Below are 23,954 nucleotides of genomic sequence, written 5' to 3' on the forward strand. Positions count from 1 at the left end.
AGATGGCCTATTCAAGGAGTTTAGCAACAAGAGGCAAAATTATAGGACAATAGTGGAGATGAAAGGATCAAGTGAGGGTTTTTAGAGGGTGTTTATAGGCAGTAGAGAAGGAGCTGGTTAAAAAGGAAAGATCAAAAATAAGCAATAAAAATGTGGATGACAGAGGGAACAATCTGTTAGATGAGATAGAATGGGATCACTTAGCTTTGGCTACATATAAGGCAACCTCATCATGTAAAATGGAGTGAAGAAGGTGATTGGTCCCAAAGAATAGATATAAAAATGTACCTTCTTCCCTACTACTTTGTAGAGAGGGGGTACTATGTACATGGAATATTCCATATAATGTCAGATTTTGTTGAGATGTTAATTGGATTTTTAAATCTTTTTTGTTCTTTTTTATTCTTTGTTATAAGAGATGGCTCTGGGGCAGCTAGGTGGCACAGTGGATAGAGTACCGGCCCTGGAATCAGGAGTACCTGAGTTCAAATCCGGCCTCAGATGCTTGACACGTACTAGGTGTGTGACCCTGGGCAAGTCACTTAACCCCCATTGCCCCACAAAACAAAAATAAATAAATAAATGAATGAATGAATGAATAAATAAATGAATGAATGAATAAATAAATAAATGTGTTTTTTAAAAAATGAGATGGCTCCAGGAGAGGTAGAGATATTTAGGAACATAAAGATGATGTAAAAACAAAAAATACCAACAAAAATTTTAAAAATAACCAGTATCTGCTATTTATGAGCTCAGCATTGAGAGAGACAAGAAAAGTCAAGACTTGTGACAAAAGTCAAAGAAGCTGACAGTCTGCTTGGGGAGAGAAGATGCACCTGCATGAAACATAATATATGGCACAACATATTTCAACATACTTCGTCACTTCAGGACTTCAAGGGACTAGAATCCACTGATGCAGATTTCAACTTCTCCATACCTCTGATGTTGGACCACTGGGAACTCAACTAGGTTGTTCCCAGATTGTGCTGGATCCTGGTCAAAATAGCTCCTGAGAGCCAGTTGCTAAAGCTTCAATGTCGGCATTTACACCACGCTACAAATAAATGTCCTGTTCATTGTTGTTGTCCATCCTTCATCCTCCAGCTTGTTATTTTGTTGATACTCTAGACTTAAGACAGCAAACCAGTCGTTAAACATTTACCAGAACACTCTTGGTTGGTCTTCAGACAAAAGACTTACAGTTTGAAACCTAATCCTACTTCCATGCCTCTCCAACTTGATAGGACCTGTCTGAGCTTACACTCCCACTGGCACAGCCTTCAAAAACCCAGAGTCACCTCCATATCACAGTGAGGTACTGGAGGAGGACTTAATAAAGGACCATGCTACATCAATGCCAAAATGTGTGCTGTGGACATTAATCAGTCAATAAGAATTTGTTCCAGGTACTGTGCTCAGTTCTGGGACACAAATATAAAGATGAAACAATCCCTACTTCCAAGAATCCTCCGTTCTTTCCAGGGAGACAACCCACACACTTATAAGTATACACATATGTGCAAATGTATGCACACATTATATATATACACACACACATATATATAAGTATACATAAATACAAGGTAATTTTAGGGTGGAGAAAGGACTGGCAGCTGGGGCAGGGAGTGTCAGGAGAGGTCTCACGTAGTAGATAAGCTTTGATCTAGGCTTTTAAGGAAACTAGAGATTCTAAGAAGCAGAGGCAAGGAAGGAGAACATTTCACCTTCACAGAGGTACAAAAGATGGAAGTTAGAACGTCATGTGTGATAATCAGCAAGATGTCCAGTCTGACTGTACAGTAGAGTCTGAAGGACAAAATGTAGAATAAGACTAGAAAAGTAGACTGGAGTCTGTTGGGAAGGGCTTTCAATGTCAAACAGAGCAGTTTGGACTTGATGGGGGCTGGCAGGGACTGGGGGAGGATAGCTGGGTGACAGTGGATATGTTGATCTGCCTTCAATCTCCAAGAGGACCAATGACATCAGGGGGTGATGCCTTGACTTGCAGGTGAACTGGATTTCAGTGAGGCAGGACTTTGCATGGTCATCCACAGTCATTCAGAGTCCAGTGGCAAGACATAGTTCAGGACAACTGGAGATGGCCCTGATGCAGTGGGAGATCTTGGCCTTTTTAAGCTAAGGTCTTTCCCAGGTTTCAGTTTGTCTAAGGCAGAACCCAGTCAGTAGTTAAAGGCTAGGTAAGAATTGAGGCAAAGATGGCCTAGTTTGCCTTCAGAAAAGAATCAACTGGGAGTTTCTAGCCAGAATAGAAACAATTGCTATTTACACTCACTCTGAGCCATCAAAACACAAACAATGAGCAAATGGGGCTTGGGCTGGGACCTATTATTGGCGGATCAGTGAAAGCCAGAGTGATTTGGGTTTAAAGGCTCCATGATAACAAGTAACTTCCAGAATATCACTTTGGCAGCTATGGAGAGTATGGACTAGAGAGAGGAGAGACTGGATGCACAGATACAAATTAGAACAGTCTGAAATTGTCCATGTGAATAGGGAGAAGGGAAGAGATAGGAGAAATATCACAGACCTAGAATAAACAGGATTTGTGCAGATCTGCTGGATATTTGTGGAGAGGGTAAGTGAGAAGTTAAGGATGACTCTGAGGTTGGAAACCTGGCTGATGGGAAGAATGAGAGTATACTTAACAGAAATTGAGAAACTCATAAGATGGCATGAGAAGTTTTTAGAGGGGGAAGATAATGAGTTTTGTTTTAGACATGTTGATCTTGAGATACCTATGGAATATCTAGTTCTGAATGTCCAGCAGTTGGTGGATGTGAAACTGGAAATCAGAAGCAAGGGCTGATATATAGATCTGGGAGACATCTGTATAGAGATGGTCATTTGAGCACACAGGAACTGATGAGGTCACTGAAAGAAAATTTAGAGAAAGAAGAGAAGGCAGCCCAGGATAAAACCTTGGGATACACAGAGTTAGAGATGGTATATGGATGATAATTTCATAAAGGAGACTGAGGAGTAGCTGGACAAGTAGGTGAAGAACCAAGAAAAAAATGGTATCCCAAAAACCCAGAGAGGAGAGAGGAGTCAATCAAATGCTGTAAAAAGGTCAAGAAGAATGAAGACTGAGAAACAGAAGTTGAATTTGACAATTAAGATCTCATTGGTAGCTCTGGAGATAGTCATTTCCTTTGAGTGATAAGGTTGAAAGCCAGACTGCAAGCTTTTCCCTGGAGTTTCACCTTGAAAAGGAGGAGAAATATAAGATGATGGGGGGGGGGGGTTGGGGAGGGGAAATGGTGAGAGTTTTTAAGGTTGGGGGAGACTTAAGCATGTCAGTAGGTTGGGAATGAGCCAATACAAAAGGAGAGATTGAAGATTAGAAAAGAGATGGATGATTGTGGGAGCAATCTGCTAGAGGAGACTAGAAGGATCAAGGATATATTAAAAGTGGTTGTTGCTAATGAGAGGAAGGGCCACTTTTTCATAGAAACTGGACAAAAGGAAGAGATAATGGAGGATAATGTCAAGGGTTTTTGAAACGTAGAGTCAGGGAGAAGAGAGAGCTCAATCACCAATCATTTAGTAATCACCTACTCTATGCCAGGCACTGTGCTAAGTGCTGGGAGTACAAATAAATGAATGAATGAAACAATCCCTACTCAGAAGAAGCTGACCCTCTAATGGGGAAGGAAGCAAGTTTATATAGAAGTATATACAGAATAAATATAAAGAAACAAATACAAATAAATTAGTTTAGGAGAGAAGGCACTAGCAGTGGGGGGGAATCAGGAAAGGCTTCATGTCGAGGCTGGTACTTGAAAGAAAAGAGTAAATAAATAAATAAAACCAAAAGGAAGGAAGGAAGGAAGGAAGGAAGAAAGAAAGAAAGAAAGAAAGAAAGAAAGAAAGAAAGAAAGAAAGAAAGAAAGAAAGAAAGAAAGAAAGAAAGAAAGAAAGAAAGAAAGAAAGAAAGAAAGAAAGAAAGAAAGATGAAAGGAGGGAGGGATTCAATAAGGCAGAGGGGAGGAGAGCTTCCAGGATAAGGAGATTGCTAGAACAAAGGTATGGAGATGGGAAATGGAGCGCCATATATGAGAAACAATGAAAAAGCCCTTTTGGCTGGATCCCAGAGTACAAGAGAGCAAGTAGTATTCAATCAGGTTGTAAAGATAAATTGGGGTCAATTTGTGAAGGGCTTTGAAAGCTAAAAAATGAATTTCTATTTTGTTTTAAATTTAGGGAGAAGGAAGAATGGAAGAGATAAGAGGACTACTACAAACCTAGAATCAACAGGATTCCTTTAGATCTAATGAATATGTATGCGAAGGGAAAGTGAGAAATCGGTGGATGACAGGTTGGAAACTTGGGTGTTCCAGAAGAATGGTAGCGCACTTAACAGAAATTGGGAAGCTCAGAAGATGGATCCATTACATCCATTGGAATTGAATGAGTAGGGAAGTGGTATGATCAGAACTGGGCTTAAAGAAAATCTCTTTGGCAGCAAGGTGGATTAGAGTAGGGAGTGGCATAAGGCAGTAAGGCCAATCAAGAGACTGCCTGAAATAGCCTAGAAGCATGAGGGCCTGAATCAAAGTGAAGGCTATGCGAGTAGAGAGAAGGGATCAAACACAGGAGTTGCTATAGAGGTAAACATAGCAAGATTTGGCAATTGCTTTGATATGTGCGGTGAGGAGTGAGAGCAGTTGAGGATAATGCCAAGGTTAATAATCCCACTACCTGGGAGAATGGAAGGATGATGGGGCCTTTGGCAAAAAAAAAAAGGGCGCGGGACTCTCAAAGGAAGGTTTTTAGAAGGAAAGTTAATAAGCTAAGTTTTGGACATGTTGAGTTTGAAATGTTCCTGGAACATCACATTGAAATATCTAATAGACAATTGGTGATATAGTCATGAAAAGTAAGGGAGAGAATAGGGCCAGATATGTAGATCTGGGAGTAATCTGCATAGAAGTGATAGTTAAGCCCATGGGAATTTATGAAGTTGCCAAGTGAAAATGTAGAGGAAGAAAAGCCGAACACAGAATCTTGGGATATACTCACAATTGATATAGATGATGATTCAGCCAAGAAGCAGTCAAACAGGTCGAAGGAATAGTGCCACGAAAACCCAGAGAGGAGAGTATCTAGGAAAAAAGAATGGCCAATAGCATTAAATGCAGCAGATAGGTAGAGGAGAAGGTAGACTGAGAAAAGCCCCTCAGATTTGTTGATTAAGAAAACGTTTGTAACTTGGGAGGGAGAGAGAGAAGTTTCAGTTAAGTGATAAGGTCAAAAGTCAGAATACAAAGAACTGAGGAGTGAGCAAGAGAAGTGGAATCACTTTTGTTGTTGCTTTTTTTGTTATTGTTTTTGTTTATCCTTTCTTGTGTATTTTGTCCCTTTTATTCTGATTCTTCTCTTACAACATGACTAATGTGGAAATGTTTAACGTGATTGTAATATATAACCTATATCAAATTGCTTGCTGGCCTTGAGAGGGGGGAGGGAAGGGAGGGTGGGAGAAAAAACTAGAAAACAAAAAAAAAAACCTTTAAATATAATTTTTTAAAAATTAAACTTAAAAAGAAAGAAAAAAGAAGTGGAATTAGGGAATAAAGGTAGCTTTTTCAAGGAGTTTTGACTAAGAAAGAGGAAAGTGATAGGATGATAGCTTGAAGGAACAAATATCAGGGTGTAGTGAAGACTTTCTGAGAATGGGGAAGACGAGCGTTCTTGAAGGTAATGGGGAGGAATTTATAGCTAGGAAGAGGTTTAAATTTTGAGAGAGACAGAGAAAAAATGATTGAGGTTACAATCTTCTGGAGAAGATGGGATCAAGGGCATAGGTAGAGGGGTTGACACAGTTTTGTGGTTTCCTCTAGTATTGTCAATATTAGGGGAGGAAGAGAATGGTGGGAGCAAATTCAAAATTGAGGACTGGCGAAGTATAAACAGCAACAGGACAAGGGGGCAAAGTAGAGGACAGAGTCAAGTTAAATTGGTTAAAATGGGGCCAATATCAGTGAGGGAGTAAAGTAAAGCCAGAGCAGGGATGATGGTTTAGGAGAAAGCACAAGGATAGAGATTTTTGGAGGATCCAACAATGTCATCCTGTTACCAACTGTTATCCTATCTGTAGGCAAAAGCAAAGAACAATCAGGAAAGTATAGGCTATCTTCCCTTGACTTTTCTTCTTTCTCCAACCAATTTTTAAAATGTAGGTGCTAGGGGCGGCTAGATGGCACGGTGGATAAAGCACTGGCCCTGGATTCAGGAGGACCTGAGTTCAAATCCAGCCTCAGACACTTGACACTAGCTGTGTGACCCTGGGCAAGTCACTTAACCCTCATTGCCCAGCAAAAACAACAACAAAAAACAAACAAACAAACAAACAATAAAATGTAGGTGCTTCTGAACAGTTACATAGAGTAGCTCAGATAAGGAGGGAACTTGAACCCTGTCCCAAACTCCCTCTGCCCATTCCCCTTGTCCATTCCTTCTAAAGGACCTGAGGACAAGGTTTGTAGCTATCACAGATGGTCCAAGCTAGCAGGAGTTTAGACATTGTCTAGTCTAACTCCTTAATTTTACAGATGAGAAAATTTAGACCCAGAGAGAGAAAAGGATTTCATCAAGGGGAAGTTAGGTAACATAATGGATTGGGCACTGGGCTTAGAATCAGAAAAACCCATCTTCCTGAGTTCAAATCTGGCCTCAGTTACATACTAGCTGTGAGACCCTGAGCAAGTCACTTAACTCTGTTTGCCTCAGTTTCCTCATTTATAAAATGAACTGGAGAAGGAAACGGCAAACCATTCCAGTATCTTTGCCAAGAAAACCCCAAATGGGGTTGACATGGAGTTGTACATGACTAAACAACAACATAATCCAGTTAGAAGGAAATCTCAGGCTAGAATCACACCCCTTTTCTCTCCATTCAAGGCTTTTTTTTTTAACCACACCACCTTGTTTCTACTTGTACTCAGTGAGTTCATTTTATTGGTTATATATTTATGGTGCTTGATTCTCCCAAAAGGTCAGTGTGAATACCAAAAGACATTTACAACAGAGGGAAAAAGAGTAGTTGACAGAATATCTGGAGCAAGGAGGGAAAAGAAGAGAGATGAAGGGAGAGGAAAGAAGAAAGAGGGTCAGCTGGATAGCAGTGGAGATTCACTGGAGGTGCAAATTTCGTGCTGTCTCCAGAGCAAAGTACTTAGGAACTTAGATTTAGAGCTAGAAGAAATATTAGAAGTCATTTAACCCAATCCCTTCATTTCATGGATAAAACAACTGAGGCTCAGAATGATTAGGTGACTTGTCCATAGTCACACAAGTAGTAAGCAACAGAACCAAGATTGAAACCCAGGTCCTTTCATTCTAAATCCAACCCTCTATCCCCTTCACCACGTTTTCTAAATCACAGACTCTGAATTAGAAGGGAGCTCAGAAGGCATCCAATCTGACCTGTACCCATCTAAGAATCCCCGCTTCATCCAATCTCGACTTGATAACTTCCAGAAATAGGGAGCTTGTTACCTCTGAAAGCAGGCTAGCTCACTGATACACAACGCTAAGTTTTAGATCTTCCTCATACTGCAGTTTCCATTCCTCTCACCATCCCGATCTCTCTCTTTTTACTCCAGTGTAATCCTCCGTGTTCTTTTCACCACAGTGATTCATCGGATGGAGAGGTTGGGTCTTTGTTATGCATGTCCAGGGCCAAAAATGTACTGGCACAACCCAGAGTCCCTTCAAAGAACTATCCTAACTATCAGTTAGGAAACTGAGGCTTGGGAAGGTTAAGATTTGACCAAGGTGGGGGCAGCTAGGTGGCAAAGTGGATAAAGCACTGGCCCTGGATTCAGGAGAACCTGAGTTCAAATCTGACCTCAGACGCTTGACACTTACTAGCTGTGTGACCCTGGGCAAGTCACTTAACCCCCATTGCCCTGCCAAAAAAAAAAAAAAAAGATTTGACCAAGGCTGTGGTAAAGCTGGGACACAAACCTAGTTGACAAATCCAGTGTTCTTTCCACTATACCTGCTGCTTCTCCAGTATCTACTTCCTCATCCAGGTCTGAACAAGGCAAACCCTTTAGGGATTCAACTTTCCCCCTTTCTTACCTTATCTTCTCTACTTCCCAAAAGAAACTCTCCATCTTAACTAGGTTAGTCTCATCACAGTCCTCAAGAAAATTCTTAGCATATTCTTTCTCCCTCTAGCTGGACTTCCCTCCCCCCTTCCTCTCTGTGTTATTCAAATCCTATTCTTTCTTCAAGGCTAACTTAAGTCCCACCTGCTCCAGAAAACCTTCTTAAACTACTTCAACCCTCAACAATCTCTCCTTTCACTGAATTCCCATAATACTTAGTGTCTATACCAATCCCTTTGTCCTTTACCAATCATACCATCTTGCCACTGTTTCCTGTGGTACATCTTATCTCCCCAACAACAGAGTGAATTCCATAAGGTTATGAAACATGCTTTTGCATTCCCCACATCACCTTGCACATAAATGCTCAATAAGTAGTAATTGAATTGAGGCTGGGTGTAAATTATATGGTCTCCATAGAGATTCTCTCTCCCCTGCCCGGTCCAAAAATTCTATAATCCCATTCCCTAAAACCAATCTCCCTACCATCAGCCCCCAAACCATCAGTTTTGCCAAAAATGATTTTATTTTCCTTGTACCCATCTCCTCTGATTATAGCGGAGAAATGAAATGTGGTAGAGTGGGAAGAAGAGCTATGAATCAGAAATCTTGACTCCTGGCACTCTCTGTAACCTTTAGCAAGAACTCACTTCCTGAACCTCAGTTGGACTTAAGTGCTCCCTAACTCTGGCATTTTATGAGCTGTATAGTATTCTGAGATCTTGGCCAAGTCACTCAATTTTGTTAGACCTGTGATTTTAAAGGGCAAGGTGAATTACAAACACCTCTCTTAGCCAGCACCAGGAACAACGTAAGAGGTTTCATTCTGGTTTTCTCCCCTTTGAGGAAAAGAAGAGGAAAGCCTTTTTTAAACAACAAAAGTTGAACTTTTTGAAGAAGCCTGTGCAGCAGGATTTAAACTTCAGAGAAGGTATTTTTGTTGCTGCTGTTGTGGATTTTTTTTTTGAGAAGGTAGAGGAAGATAATTTTGAAGTCTAATAGTAAAACAACAGCAGCTGGACAAATAGGAATTTTGTGTGTACTTTCAGACAGGGGACCAAAGATGAGCTGACATGATTTTTCTAAGTTGAGGGAGAAATAAGGCTAGGGATAGATTCCCTAATCTACATCATTTCCACACCAAACAGCAATTTTTTTTCCCTTTTTTTCTTTCTTTTTTTTTAATGGGAAAAAATCAGCCTGTTCAGTGGATAACCTGATGGGGGCAATCCCAGTTCCCAGGACACTCTAGATTTTCCTTCCTGTGCCCTCTTCCTACTCCTCTTTGTCTCCTGCTTCCCGGATCACGCGCACCTCAGCGCACCCAGGCACACACACAGTCTCCCTGTCAAGTTCCTGGCTGATCCGGAGGGACATGTGTCGGGGAGACGGCAACTTCGCCATCCAACTGCTCTTCCCCGGGGCCTCAGGAACTGCGGTAACCATAGAAACAGCAGCCAATCCAAGGGCTCTGCGGCCAGCAGGGGCGGAGACGGACCACTTAGACACACACAGGTAGGAACAGGAAAAGAAGGCTTTTCCATCGCGCCACCCAGCAGCCCACATTAGGTTGGGGAGCGCTGCCTGCCGGGTTTCTGCAAACAGACACTTGGAGAAGGTCAGAAAACTTTCCTATACTTGCAGCAGGCACCTTCTGCCCTGAGTAGCCAAAAGCACCAATCTCCCCCTGCCAGCTCTAAATCCAAGATGCTGTGCACCTTCTTTCTGACATACATACATACATACCACACCTTTTTAACACTGTCTTTCGGTCCTATATTTTATCAAAAGCTATCTCCCACTCATAGGTTGGAAGTTCAAGTCCGGAAGGTACCTGAAAAAAAAAATCTCATCCAACCCATTAATTTAACAAAAACAGAAACTAAGCCCCAGAGAGAGGGTGACTTGCCCATGGTCACACAGCTAGTTAGTTGAGGACCCAACATGGAACCTAAGTAACCTGACCCCACCTCCCCAGAGTCCAGGGCTCTCCATTACGGTACATTTTGTTTCACCTGTGTACGTCCTGTCTTCCCAACAATGCTGTAATATCTTTGACAGTATGCACCAATATTTTTGTGTCATCTCCCTTTTCAGAATCCTGCACAGAACTATGTATGTAAATATTAATAATTCATTAAATAGGGGCAGCTAGGTGACGCAGTGGATAGAGCACTGGCCCTGGATTCAGAAGTACCTGAGTTCAAATCCAGCCTCAGACACTTAACACTTACTAGCTGTGTGACCCTGGGCAAGTCGCTTAACCCCAATTGCCTCACTAAAAAAAAAAAAAGAAAAAAAATTCATTAAATAATAGGTGCTCCAATAAAAGTTTGCTGAATGAATTTGGGTCTCAAACATTCCTTAGTAAAGAGTGTAAGAGAGCTTTAGTAATTTTTATTTATAGTTTTGAGTTCCAATTCTTATCCCTTCTTCCCTCCTTCCCAACCCCCCTCCCTGAGGCAGTAAGCAATCAGATATGGGTTATACATGTACAATTATGTAAAACATTACCATATTAGTCATTTTGTACAAGAAAACTTGAATAAAAGGAAAAAATGAAAGAAAGTGAAAAATAGCATGCTTTAGTCTGTGTTCCATCAAGATCAGTTCTTTCTTTGGAGATGATAGTATGTCTCATCAATAGTCCTTTGATATTGTATTGTTGAGAATAGTCAAGTCTTTCACAGTTCTTCATCAAACAATTTTGTTGTCTCTGTGCACAATGTTCTCTTGGTTCTTCTCATTTCACTATACATCAGTTCATACAAGTCTTTCCAGGTCTTTCTGAAATCATCCTGCTTGTCATTTCTCATAGCACAATAATATTCCATCACCATCTTTTACCACAGCTTGTTTAGCCATTCTCCAGTTGATTGGCATTCCTTTGATTTCCAATTCTTAGCCATCACAAAAAGAGATGTTATAAATATTTTTGTACAAATAGGTCTTTTTTTCTTTTGGGGGATGGTAAGAGAGCTTTAAAAATTATTTTCCATTCTTTGTTTTAAGTGGCTCAAAATGCTTCAACCAATCACACAGATAGAACTGTGGATTCCTCAAAGCCTAGCACAGAACTATATAATAAATTAATAATAGCTGGCCTTTATTTAGCACTTTATTGTTTATGAAACATTTTTCATAATTTTTAAATTTCCTCTTAACAAATATTATTATTCCTATTTTACAGGTAAGGAAACCAAGGCTCCTAGAGATTAGTCAAGTACCTTTGACTTGCCCAAGGGCATACCACTGGGAAGTGGCAGTCACAAGTCATACCAGGGACTCTTGTCTCTGGGTCTCAAATATTGTTTGATTAATTGGTTTGTCAGATGCTTTCTAACTGGTAACCCAATCCCATTATCCCCCTTTTTTTTCTTTTCTAATACCAAAGGAAACCTCAGGCTTGTTCTGTCTCCTCACTCTCCTTTACCATCCCTGATCTCCCTCTGCCCAAGCCAGGCCAACTGGTCTTTCAAAGTTTTCCCTGAGGGGATCCTACAATTTAACTGAGCCTTATAGAAAAGAGGACTAACTGGTGTCTAAACTCCCTTCCAGCTTTCCCATTCTATGAGCTCGCAAGAGAGACAGACAGCTGATTCACAGCTCTGCTGGGTTTATGGGGCCCTTTGTAAAATGGTGGTTACAGAACCTGTTTGGTGAGTAGATTGGGGAAGCAGCTTCAGTTCCCAGCCCCCTGAGGCTGAAAGGAGCTGCCTGACTTCCAATAGAATCTTTGCTCAAGGCCACTTTTCACATAAAGGTTTTGGAATGGTAAGGTTCACTGCTTCTCATCTCCAAAACCAAAACAACTCGGGAAATCAAGTTTCCAACCAGTTTGTTCATTCCACAGACTTGTATTGGATGTCAGCTATGAACACCTATCCCTGAGCTAAGCAGGCATAAAGAGATAGGACAAAGTATTTCACACAGTCCCTGAACTCAAGAAGTTTACAATTTGGTTGGGAAAAGATACATGCTCAAGAAAAACTAAAACAATAATACAAGGGGTAGCATATGATGAGTATCAAGTGAGTGGTAAACAATAAAGGCTACAATAGGTAGTGGCATATAATGAAAAGAGCAGTGTGGCATAATGGTTTCAAATTCTAGCTGAGCTCCTAACTCACTTGGGTCTAGTCATCACTAGTTATTTAACCTCTCTGAGCTTCATTTTCCTCATGTAAAATGATGGTGTTAGTGGGGAGTGGCTGAATAAATTGTGGCACGTGAATATAATAGTATATCATTTCAAGTAAGAAATGATGAACATGAACAATTCAGAGAAGCATAGGAAGAATTATATGAACTCATACAGAGTGAAGAACCAGGAAAGAAAGATGCATAATGACTATAGATATAAACAAAAAGGGACGGGGAGGGGGGGGGGACCTAATTAAAATGATCAAAGTGAGAAAAGTTAAGAAAACATGACTCCCTCTCCTCCCTGGGGATCTGGAATGTTGCATATGATGTCAAACACAGCTGATGTGTTGGTGAATTCTGATCAGTTTTTTGTTTTGTTTCTTTCTTTTTCATCTTTGTTACAAGGGATAGACCGAAAGGTAGGAGAGGTGACAGGGAAATGTTGACAATGGTGGTAACATAAACTAAAAGATATCAATAAAAATAAGATTAAAAAAATAAAATGAAGGGCTTGGACACAATGATCTCCAAATTCCTTTCTAGCTCTGTCCTAGGTCAGAGTTTGCTATGGGCTGGATTTGGGGGAAGGGGGGTCAAGAACTTGAGCTGGTTCTTGAATTATTGATACAATTCAGATGGAAAAAAGAATAGAACTGCATTTTAGACAGGGAGAATGGTGTGAGCAAAATATGAAAATGTAGGTTTGTCTAGATAGAGCAAGCAAGACAGATGAATGCTGGTTCTTGGTCCAGTGTTTCCTATAGATAACATGGTAAATATGGGAGTCCTGCCCATCTCTAAACCCCTTCTTGGGGCAGCTAGGTGGCTCAGTGGATAAGGCACTAGCCTTGGATTCAGGAGGACCTGAGTTCAAACCCAGCCTCAAACACTTACTAGCTGTGTGACCCTGGGCAAGTCACTTAACCCCCATTGCCCTGCAAAAAAAAAAAAAAAGAGGTTGTGAGCCTAGGTTACTAGAAAGATGGTGGTGCCCTTGACAGTAATAAACCCCTTCTTTTCCCTCCTCTCCAAAGTTCCCCTTCCCCAGCCCAAGAAGAATATCAGGTGAGAGACCACCACCTGACTCGGCCTAGGTGTTTGAGAAATCCTCCTTCTAGAACATACACAAGAGCACTCCTTACAATGATCCTTCTGTCCAAAGGAGTCCACATGGGGGCAGCCAGATGGCGCAGTGGATAAAGCACTGGCCTTGGATTCAGGAGGACCTGAATTCAAATCCAGCCTCAGACACTTGACACTTAACTAGCTGTGTGACCCTGGGCAAGTCACTTAACCCTCATTGCCCCGCAAAAACAAAAAAACACCAAAGGAGTCCACAGTCACCCAAGTTCACCACTCAGCTAACAACCACTTGGTCCCCGCTCTCTAGAGGTCAAGGATTTTAGGCACAAGGCTGTGTTTTCCGAGGTTCTGATCTTCATTCACTTATCCAAGCTCCTTTTTGTGACTGGGACCTCAGAATGGAAAAATTGCCTCCAAGAATTTATAAGTGATTTATATGAATGTTCCTCTACTGTACTATCCTAATACCTCATCTGTAATATAGAATACAAAAAAAGAAGCCCCGAAAACTGGAATGTATTCTGCATTTCCCTTTTAGGCAAAGACAAGCTAGTTCTAGATATTTTTTCAAGGGGAGGAATCTCTTTCAAAGCAAACCTTAAAGTAATAGATTTAGAACTAGAAGAGACCTTAGAGGCCATCCAGTCCAACCCCTTCATTATGCAGGTGAAGAACTGAAACCTAGTTAAATGACTTATCCAAGATCACACAGATAATGGCATAACCAGAATTTGAACCCAGGTACTCTAATTTCAGCTCAGTTTCAGCCTTCATTCAGCCCTTTGTCATACACCTTCTACATCTAGTCATTCATTTATTCATCCACTCATTCAACAAACATTTATTAAGCATAGGATGTGTTCAGAGCATTGTCTAGGTACGTGGAGAGCTAAAAATTCTGAATAAGACACACTCCTTGCCCTCATGTAGCTCCCAGTCTAGTAGGTATATAACAGATATCACAAACGAATAAGGGAGCTGCTAAGCAATATCCTATGGAAAGTTCAAGAGTTGAAGATCATTCATGAATAGGAGAATCATGAGAACAAGTATGAGTTGGGTTTTAAAGAATGAATAGAAATTCAACAGGTAAAGGGAAAGGAGGGTTGGGTAGAAAGGGGAGGGAAGTACATTTAAAGTATAAAAAATTAGTATGACCAAAGGCAAAGTCAAGAGAAGACAACGCAAGTAAAAAAGACCACTGTAGGAGGCAGCTAGGTGGCACAGTGCATAAAGCACTGGCCTTGGATTCAGGAGGAACTGAGTTCAAATCCAGCCTCAGACACTCAACACTTACTAGCTGTGTGACCCTGAACAAGTCACTTAACCCTCATTGCCCCACCCCCCCAAAAAAATACCACTGTGCCTAAAGTATGGGGGAAAGGAAGGGCATAATCAGAAATGAGGCTAGAAAGGTCATCTGGTCCCAGATTGTGGAAGGCTCTGAATGCCAGGCAAAGTAATTTGAACTTTATTCAATAGGAAATAGGGAGCCACTGAAAATGTATAGTCTTGTATAATCATAATTTATATTCATAACAATGACCTTGGAAGTACTACAGATTATGAGTCATCACCAAAGATTCTATTAGGATTGAGTGGACTTGGGGCAGCTAGGTGACGCAGTGGATAGGGCACTGGCCTTGGATTCAGGAGGACCTGAGTTCAAATCCGGATTCAGACCCTTGACACTTACTAGCTGTGTGACCCTGGGCAAGTCACTTAACCCCAATTGCCTCACCAAAAAAAAAAAAAAAAAAAGATTCAGTGGGCTTTGCTTACAAAATCAGGAAAGCAAGCCATGTATTTTAGGAAGACTTAAGGGACTTCCAGTAAGGCCTAGACATCCCTAAATGAATCTAGGTCCTTAGATACTCTGGTGTTGTTATAGCCTTATTCCTATTTAACCTGTCTACCAGAAAATCCTATTCCCCTTAATATTGTTTTTGTTTGTAATTCCAAAGGAGGTCAAACTGATAAATTAATTTGTGGGATGGCAACTTGGTTTTTAATGTTTTATTTTTTCCAATTAAATGTAAAAAATATATTAAACATTCATTTTAAAAAAATTTTGGTTCCAAATTCTCTCCTTTCCTCCTTCCCTTCTCCTTGCTCTGAGATGGCAAGCAATTTGATATAGGCTATATATGTGCAGTCACACAAAATATATTTCCATGTTAGTCATGTTGTGAAAGAAAAAAGACAAAAAAAATAAAAAAGTAAAGAAAAAATTTTTAAAGTATGCTTCAATCTGCATTCAGACTCCAACAGTTCTTTCTCTGGAGGTAGATAGCATTTTTCATCCTAAATCCTTCAGAATTGTCTTGAATCTTTGTATTGCTGACAGTAGCTCAGTAATTCACAGTTGATCATTATACAAGATTGCTCTTACTGTATATGACATTCTCCTGGTTCTTCTCACTTTGCTTTGCATTGGTTCATGTAAGTCTTCCCAGGTTTTTCTGAAATCATCCTGCTCATCATTTCTTGTAGCACAATATTATTTCAACACAATCATATACCACAACTTGTTCGGCCATTCTCCAGTTAATGGGCATCCTCTCATTTTCCAATTCTTTTTTTTTTTTTTGGAGGCAAAAAGGGTTAAGTGACTTGCCCAGGGTCACACAGCTAGTAAGTGTCTGAGGCAGAATTTGAACTCAGATCATCCTGACTCCAGGGCTGGTGCTCTATCCGCTACACCATGTAGCTGCCCCTCAATTTCCAATCCTTGATAGCAACTTCTTTTTAAGAATAAACTAAAAATTGTACCTAGGCTTAAAGAGGCAGGGAAGGGATCTCTTTCTTCTTGTGTATCATATATTCTCAAGAACCTGGACTCTATGATTCCTATGAACTGTGAGATAAAGAGAAGAAAACTATGTACAAAGTGCTCAGCTAGAGGCATAAAGATGTACCGTATTATCATGGTCCTCAATTCAATAGACGTTTATTGAACACCTACTATGAGCATAATGTTGTGCTCAGTACTGGAGGGAAAGTAGTAGTAGTAGTAGTAGTAGTAGTAGTAGTAGTAGTAGTAGTAGTAGTAGTAGTAGTAGTAGTAGTAACTGACATTTATGTAGAGGGTCAGGGTTTGGAAATCACTTTACAACAGTTATTTCACTTGAGCCCCACAACAATCCTATGAGGAAGGTAGTGTAGGTATTATTATTCCCATTTTATGGATGAAGAAACTAAGGTTTAGTGACTCACCCCTAGTTATACAGCTGGAAAGTATCAGAGATGGAACATTTATCAACCTTGTGATTAAGACAAGACCCCTGCCCTTGTGGAGCTCATCATCTAGCAGGGAAATAAAATATACACAGATAATTCTCCATCAGGACTTCAGAAGAGGTGTAAGCACATCACTGTGGATCCTCCATCCACTGATACAGACTCAGGAAAAGGCTTTCCTCATGACCTTGCTGGTGATGAGACACAGGTAATTGTTATACACTATATGACAGATAGGCACATTGGAAAAGGGCAAAACAAAGTGTTTTTGACACCCATCAAAGAGACTTTATGGTATGGAATTGGAAGTCAGAAAGCCTGGGTTCTTGTCTTGACTCTTGTCGCTGGTTTGCTGTGAGACTTTGTGTCCCAAAATCTTCCGTGAAGCCTTCCCAGCTAAATAATAATAGTAATAATAATAATAATAATTTCTCTTCTGAACTCCTAAAGAATTTACCTGCCATCTATTGATAGAACTGCCATCTTCCCAGGCATCCAGACTAGACTACTTGGGTCATCTTGGATTCTTCTCAGTCCCTCATACAGTTTCCAAATCCTATTACTTTGGTCCCCACAATATTCCTCCAATCTGTTCCCTCCTCTTCAATCGAATTACCCCTACTCTAGTCAAGGTTCTTATCATATTTGATGTGGACTTCTATAAATACTTCCTTCCCTAGTCGATCCTCCACTCAGCTACCAGAATAATCTTCCTAATTCATAAACCTTACCATGTCACTCCTCTCCTCTAAAAACTTCTGTATCTCCCTACAGTCAATAGGATCAAAATACAAACTCATTAGCCAGGCATTTGAGGCCCTCCCCAAACCTACCTTTCCAATTTTATTTCACTCACATTCCTGAACTCTCCCTCACATACTCCATATTCTTGCCAAATTGAACTACTTTCTATTCTTTGATCTCATCTACCCTCACTTCTAAGCATTCACCCAGGCTGGAACTCCTTCATTCCATATATCTCTACCTAATGAAATTCCTGTCTCCCTTCCAAGTCTAACTCAGCTGTCATGTCCTGAATGAAGCCTTTCTGATCCCACCCCCACAACTGAAAGTGATCTCTCCCCTCTTCAAATTCTTATTGCATCTTTTCTCTCCCATTACATTCTACCTTCTATCATAATTATTAATGCATATGACTCATCTACCTTCCTCATCCCCATTAGATTGTAAACTGCTTGAGAGCAGGAACTGTTTTTTCTCATCTTTGTGCCCTTTGCCTCAAATAGAGGCCCCTGCACATAGTAAGTGCTCCATAAATATTTGTCAACTGAATGTGCTAAAATTATGCATTTGACACTGATCACATGCTGCCTTTGGACTAAAGCTACCTGTCCAGGTGCCTTATCTTTCCTAGGACAGACAAGGACTGTGTCTCATACTCCTTTATGCCCCTCTTCCCCATCATGTGCCTCATAGGAGTAGGCCCTCAATAAATATTTGTCAAGTGAACAAACATCTATCTGAATACACTAGATTCCTACTAAAGAAGTTCAGGGATTTCAAGCAAGGCTGCCTCCACCACCACATTGCTAAGCCTCCTTCCTCTTGCCAACCAGCCATGTACCTCTCAACGCATTCTACTGAACCTGGCGCCATCCCCCCAGGTTTGCACACCCACACAGACCTGCAACCTCAACTGGTTCCAAAAGCCAGCTTGAAAGCCTGTTCACTCCTCTAGGCAAGATCCCTCTTCTCAACCCCAACAGCACGTGGGAAACCATTCCAGCACATTTGGCTTTCGATGTATTTTTGGTTTCCAGCAACAAATAAAAATAGTTTCAAGGACATGCGTGGGGGGAGGGGAGAAGAGGGAGACCTAGTCCCATAAGGTTCCAGGATAAAAAATAAAAACCGCATACGCACAATTCCCTATCTTTCTCCCATTTGCTCCAAAGGAGCCAGTGCTGATTGGTTGACTTAGCATTCAAGCCTGATTTGGGTAACTCTCTACCCTGCAAACAAGTCATATACTTAGCGTTCTAAAGCTAATGGTATCAGGTGGTAGCGCCTCCCCCTTACAAGTAGGCAGGCAAATAGCTGAATGGTTCAAAACGTTATACTCAACCCCAAAATGTCTTTCTTCCTGAAAACATGCCTGAAATCTCAACATTAGTGATTTACTTCACCGAATCACAAAGTTAGAGAGCTATTTCAATGGCCATCTAATCCAACTCATAAACAAAAGGAATCCCGGCTTGACCATATCCAGCAAGCTGTCACCCAGTTCAATTCTAGCTAATCTGTCTAAAACATCTAATGAGTGGCCGCCAATAAGTTATAAGCTTTAGCAAGAGTTAGGCTTTTAAGCATTTATTAAGGAGAATAAGAATTTGGTGGAGAGAGAAAGGCCTAAATTCATCTATCTGTCTCAAGGAGCTACAGTTCTCCTGCTCCACTCTCCACCAGAGTCCTAGCGAAAGAGAGCAAGAGATCCTCGTGACGCCAAAGAAAAGCCACATGTCTTGCCCTTAGACGCCTTCTCCTCATGGTGGAGCTTTCCTACAGTAGTTCTCCAGCAGGTGATGTCATTCCAATCTCAAGGTGACCCATTCCAGTTTTGGAAAGGGCCCATTTCTTTGCCTTTTTTTTTTTTTGGGCCGGGCAATGAGGGTTAAGTGACTTGCCCAGGGTCACACAGCTAGTAATTGTCAAGTGTCTGAGGCCAGATTTGAACTCAGGTCCTCCTGAATCCAGGGCTGGTGCTTTATCCACTGCACCACCTAACTGCCCCTGGGCCCATTTCTTTGGCTTTTGAAAGTGAGTCTTATCCTTGCTGCTAAAAAAAAAAAAAAAAAACTCAAAAAATTTTATAGCACATTATCTCTTGTTCTTACCATGCTATATTGTGTCTGACTTGTGTTTATAGAAATCAATCCTTCCCACCTCCCCCCCCCTCCATTTGATTATAAGTTCCTTGAAGGTAGAAACTCTGCTCCTTTTTCATATTTGTATCCCAGGCATACTGTGGGTGCTAGCAGGCTGCATCATAGTAAATTTTACATGAGAGATATCACAGCAGACATGTAAAATCCAAAAAGGAAGAGGATTGTTGATATATTTAGAGTGATGGATAAACATATAATAGTACCTACCTTCTGGGGTTGCTATAAGAATAAAATGAAATAATGTTGGTAAAGTATTTTGCAAACCTTAAAGCGCTGTATAAATACTAGCTATTTTATTGTTGCTGTTATTCAGAAGAGAGCAGAAGGAAGTTCAGAAAGAAACACAGACAATCAGGGCACTACTGGAACTACTAAGTTAAATTTAATATATACTTTTAAAAATCCAAGCTGTGCATAATAGATATTCAGAGTGTCATCTGCAATCTTCTTTTTCTGTTCTTTGTATAAGGAAATGTTCGTGTTTGTTGATTTTTGTTGGGTTCAGAATAATAACCAAAAAAAAAGTTTTGTTGGGTTTGGTTTTTTTTAAAGAGAGTCAATGCCAATCTTGTTCTGACTACTTGAAGGCCCTGAAGGACAAATGCTGATAATGGAGGGTGGTACTGGGGGGGCAACGGGGGGTCAGAGCTACAGATGGATGGAGGGCAAGGGTTGAAGAGTTTCTAGACCTTGCCAGTTCTTCAGGGGGTAAGCTCCTGGAGATCACAAGCAGGTCCAACCCACCTGCTCCCCATTGTTCCCCAAGGGACAAATATATGCCAGGTAGCCATTAGAGACAACTGCTGACTAGTATTAAAGCAGGGGAAAGCCATGAGTTGTTCTAATTCCTAGCCATTCCTCTATGGTTCAGCACCCAACGTCCGTGGCAGAGCAGGGACCAGAGAGGGGAATAGCTGCCAAGGTTTTTGGTGGGTTTATCCCCCTTGAATGAGTTCCCCTTCCAAAAATAGAAGAGAAGGGGCAGCTAGGTGGCACAGTGGATAGAGCACCGGCCCTGGATTCAGGAGGACCTGAGTTCAAATTCAGCCTCAGACACTTGACACTAGCCGTGTGACCCTGGGCAAGTCACTTAACCCCCAATTGCCTCACTAAAAAAAAAAAAATAGAACTGGGGCAACTAGGTGGCATAGTGGCTAGAGCACCGGCCCTGGAGTCAGGAGGACCTGAGTTCAAATCCGACCTCAGACACTTGACACTTACTAGCTGTGTGACCTTGGGCAAGTCACTTAACCCTAATTGCCTCACTAATAAAAAATTTTTTTTTAAATAGAACAGAGGAGGCTGGAAGAAAAGATCAAAGGGAAAACTTCCCTATCATATCCTTCTGACTATAGGCCAAACTGAGGAGGGACTGAAAGAAGCTATCCCAAAGGCCACATCTTTATCTCAGAGACTTCCCCATTCTCACCTCCTGGCTATGGTGAGTGACTCCTGATGCAGTTCTCTCCATCACTGTCCTCTTGCCCCTTTCTTTCAGGCAAGTATGGGATGGAAAGAAAACAGAATTTGGAGTCAAAAGACCTGGGTTCAAATTCTAGCTGTGATTCATAGTTGTATTACTCTGGACAAGTCACTTGACTTCTCTGGGCCTCAGTTCTTTCTTCTGTAAAATGAGAATACCTGGAATAAGTCACCTCTGAGTTCCCTTCCAGTTCTAATGTTCTATGATTTTTTTGGCAGCCTAAATCAATGAATGTGAATTTGTATTTCTACAGAACAACTAAAGTTGTACACGTGTCACTTTATACATATACAACAGACATTTATTAAACATCTGCCATGTGCAAAACAATGTGCTAGGTGCCAGGAGAGATATGGTGTGGAGATAAGAAATTGTCCCTTCTCTCAAGGAACTTATGGTCACTCAAGGGGATAGGACACCAACTCACATGGCTATAATACACAATATCACATTATAAGTGCAATACTGAGATCATTGGATCTCAAAGCTAGAGCTGGAGGGGCAGCTGGGTGGCACAGTGGATAGAGCACCGGCCCTGGAGTCAGGAGTACCTGAGTTCAAATCCGGCCTCAGACACTTAAGACTTACTAGCTGTGTGACCCTGGGCAAGTCACTTAACCCCAATTGCCTCACTAAAAAAAAAAAAAAAAAAAAAAAAGCTAGAGCTGGAAAGGACCTCAGAAGCTATCCAATATAATCCCAGCTTTTTACATATGAGGAAACTAAGGCCCAAGGAAGTTAACTGAATTGTCCAAGGTCACACAGGGAAATAGCTAACCAAGTGTTGTATCACACTTTCTCATTTCACAGACATCTGATACCCTACCTCCCACCTGCACTGAGACAAAATCTGGGGTATTCAAATCCATCCATCCATTCATTCAACAAATATTCAACTGAGTGCCTACTATGTGTGAAGTGTGAAGGATACAAAAAGAAGAATATTCCTTTCATTCATTAAACAAACTTATCTGAAGTGACTATGACATGCTTGATTACTAGATTACAGAGAACAGGAGTACAGTTCCTCATTTCTTAGATGAGAAAATTGAGACTCCAGAATAAATAACAATAAGACCCATACCATAGGGGTGGGAGTATGGCAAAGTAGGGGAATTCTGTCCTGGGTGATGTACATCACAGACTTCATGTGCCCTGAGACACTTAAGGGAGCCAAGGAAGCCTGTCAAGGACCTTGAAACATGGGCAAAGTAAGCTGTGGCCATAGAAGTATTTGACTTAGTATCCTAGTCTGTGCAATGGAACTTCTAAATAACAAAGAAATAGATGGGGTTGCCTAGGGTTGCATGTTAGCCCTACTGAAAACCATTGCAATGGTCACTTTGACAGAATATAGCAGAACATGTGGTGTTCCTTCGCATTCTGCCCCCTCAAAAAAGGTGATATTGTCCCCCAAACAAGTCAGAAATACCCCATTTCCTGGAAATGCCTTAGTGCAGACCACCAATACAGGCAACACAGGCAAGTGGGCAGGAAATGGACTGAAGACATTAACATTTTCATTATGCTCCAATACTATATCATAATAAAATTAGAAATAGAGCTTACAAGTTTTATTCCACTTTTTTTGTCAATAATGCCGTTACTTCCAAGTCCACAACAACTTACTGCTGATCACTGCAGGGCAATCATATGTAAGAAATGACTTCATTCTTGAGCCTAGATTAGATGAAATAAGAGATGAAATTGAAAAGCTACTAAAATCTAGACATAAAAAAGTTGAAGAACCTGATGTCATTGAAAATCCTCACTTAACACAAACTCCAAAAATTATACATAATGATGATGATGATAGCTTCCATTTATAAAGCACCTTCATGCTTACAAAGTACTTTATATATGTCATCTCATCAATACTCCCAACAACCCCATGTGGTAGGCAATATAAGCCTTATTCTCCCCATTTTACAGATGAATATACTAAAGCTCACAGAAGACAATTGACTTGCTTATGGGAAGGACCAGAGCAGGGAATTCAAAACTAGCACTGACTTCCATGACCAAGGACTCTTCCACCACATGCTCTTTTCACTATCCCAAGGGAAATTACTTTCCCAAAGACACTTGCCCAGCCAGTCATAGTCCAAGGTAAGCCTAGAGCTCAGATCAGAGACCAAGGGCTCTTTGCACTCCATCATGTGAAGTGTACTTCCCCACCCTGCTCCCTTCCTAATGCCTCCAAAATAGACTTGTTTCCCTGTTTAAATTTCCCTCACCTCAGTTCCATAAATATTCTGTAGGAGCCCAATCCAAACACAAGGCTGGTCCTTCAGGAGCAGAGCAACAAGACCTGGAGATAGCCACCAGACACCTATTTCTGGCTGCAGCTTGGTCTAACAGAATAAGCAGCCTTCAGCTGTTCCCCTCTTGGACAGCCCACAGCTCAGGCAAAGGAGCCTAACCCCAGCCCAGCCTTCAATGGCGCCATTGTTTGCGTTTGGAACTCAGCTGCAGGAGCCTGGCTCCTTGACATGCCAGAGGGTTTGGGGTCAAGAGCAAACTGGGGACGCCAGCCACCAGGGCTATGTGGTTGGTGGGGGTGGGAGCCAGGCAATAGGGAACTGAATGGATCCAAATGCCTCCCAGGAATGACACTTAGAAGGCAGAAAAGAGACCAGGCATAGAACATCCTGAGGGTGGAACCTAGGGGAGGTATACACATGACACAACTCACACACACAACAAAACCCACTCGAAGTGAATGTTGTCTGCTTTTTTCTCTCCAGAGGATGCCGTATTTCCCATCAAAGCAGGATCCACAGAGGTCTGCAGTGGGGGTGAAATCTGCCTGCTCAGTTTCAAATGAAATCGCCTTCTCTTCATAAGATTATAGGGTTTACAGCTGGAAGGATCATAGAAGTCATATAGTCCAACCCTCTCATTTCACCGATATCTGAAGCCTCACCCTACCTCCCACAAATACCAAGAGGA

The 23,954-nt window shown here is 41.3% G+C and overlaps 1 long non-coding RNA gene across 1 annotated transcript; it reads right to left on the minus strand.

Moving 5' to 3' along the window:
• Nucleotides 1–671: 671 nt before the first annotated feature.
• On the minus strand, nt 672–23,355 carry LOC122738476. The gene is made up of 5 exons (XR_006354644.1): nt 23,240–23,355; nt 22,572–22,682; nt 20,949–21,010; nt 5,050–5,132; nt 672–1,135 (listed from the first exon to the last, which is right to left on the minus strand). It is a non-coding gene; the product is annotated as an uncharacterized LOC122738476 (long non-coding RNA).
• Nucleotides 23,356–23,954: the final 599 nt, after the last annotated feature.

This window comes from Dromiciops gliroides, chromosome 2 (assembly GCF_019393635.1).
Source record: "Dromiciops gliroides isolate mDroGli1 chromosome 2, mDroGli1.pri, whole genome shotgun sequence".
Taxonomy (NCBI): Eukaryota; Metazoa; Chordata; class Mammalia; order Microbiotheria; family Microbiotheriidae; genus Dromiciops; species Dromiciops gliroides.